Here is a 1,660-nt window from a genome sequence, read left to right on the forward strand (position 1 = left end):
GGACATAAGGAAGAACTTCTTTACTGTCCAAGCCCCCAAGGTCTGGAATAGATTGCCACCAGAGGTGGTTCAAGCACCTACTTTGAACACGTTCAAGAGAAAGTTGGATGCTTATCTTGCTGGGATCCTATGACCCCTGCTGACTTCCTGCCCCTGGAGCAGGGGGCTGGACTTGATGATCTCGTCAGGTCTCTTTCAGCCCTAATGTCTATGTCTTTGTCCCAAAATGAACTATTGAAAATGAAGGTAGTAAAGAAACACAAAGAGGAAGTGGTTGCAGCAGCAGCTGGAGTAGCCCTGTTGGGGTAGCTGGCCAGAGCTGGGGTGGTGCCATTAATGGGCACAGGGCAGGTGCAGGCAGGAGCATGGCATGGATTGCCCTGGGCTGGAGCAGGTGGGGCTCAGCGCCATGCAGAGTGCTACAGGGCATGCTGCAGGCTGGATACAATCAATTGGCAGGCTGTATCCAGCCCACGGGCTGTATTTTTCTCACCCCTAGTTTAGCATAATACTGTGGTAGTTAAATCTCTCATTCAGGAAGAGGGCAAAAAGAAGGTAGTAAAGAAACACAAAGAGGAATAAAGGCAGGGTAGAAGAAGGTGGCTGCAGCAGCAGCTGGAGTAGCCCTGTTGGGGTAGCTGGCCAGAGCTGGGGTGGTGCCATTAATGGGCACAGGGCAGGTGCAGGCAGGAGCATGGCATGGATTGCCCTGGGCTGGAGCAGGTGGGGCTCAGCGCCATGCAGAGTGCTACAGGGCATGCTGCAGGCTGGATACAATCAATTGGCAGGCTGTATCCAGCCCACGGGCTGTATTTTTCTCACCCCTAGTTTAGCATAATACTGTGGTAGTTAAATCTCTCATTCAGGAAGAGGGACATCTGAGTCTTAGACCTTCCTCACCCTGAGGAGACTCAAAGTTATGTCTCCCACCTCCCAAGAAACAACTCTGACACCCAAGCTACAGGTTGGGTTGGGACATCTCACAACCCCCTTGCTGAAGCAGGGCCAGTGGGCAGCTGAGCATGGAGTCTTGGTGCCAGAAGGAAAGCGAGCAGGAGCAGAGCTCTCAACGAAGCCTGCACAGCACTGCATTTACGCAGCTCCATTGCTTCTGGGTTTTAGAAGGCAGTGGGTGCATCTACATGTGCAATAATGAGCTTTTCCTAACACACATTAAATTTAGTGCCTCCAACATGAGGTACTAAATAGATGTGCATTAGGCTGTGCTAATGAGCAGTAGCACAAGCACATGCTTTTGAGGCGATCCTTAATGCACAGTAACCTATTCATTAGCACAGTTTTTTTACATGCCATTTTAATGCGTAGAATAGGCTATTGCATATTAAAGTGCACATCTGGACATGACCAGTATGTGAGAACCTATGCCTTTGTGTGCCTCCCCCATGTATAGTATTGAGAGGAGGGAAAATGGGGTTTAGAAATGTCCTGTTATGGTTCTAATATGATGTACTAACTTTTTTGAGAAGAAGCTAAGGGCAAGACTTTGACACAGTTACAAAATTCACATGGGGAGAATCTGTTTAGTAGGTAAGAAACTCCCTTTGATATTGTGGAGTGGGTACCTTGCATCCCATTACACCAAGGCAAGTGGGCACTGAGTTGAGTGAATATCTGTGATTTTTTTTGCGTGTGTGTGTGT

The sequence above is a fragment of the Alligator sinensis genome, unplaced genomic scaffold, assembly GCF_000455745.1.
Source record: "Alligator sinensis unplaced genomic scaffold, ASM45574v1 scaffold1386_1, whole genome shotgun sequence".
Lineage (NCBI taxonomy): Eukaryota > Metazoa > Chordata > Crocodylia > Alligatoridae > Alligator > Alligator sinensis.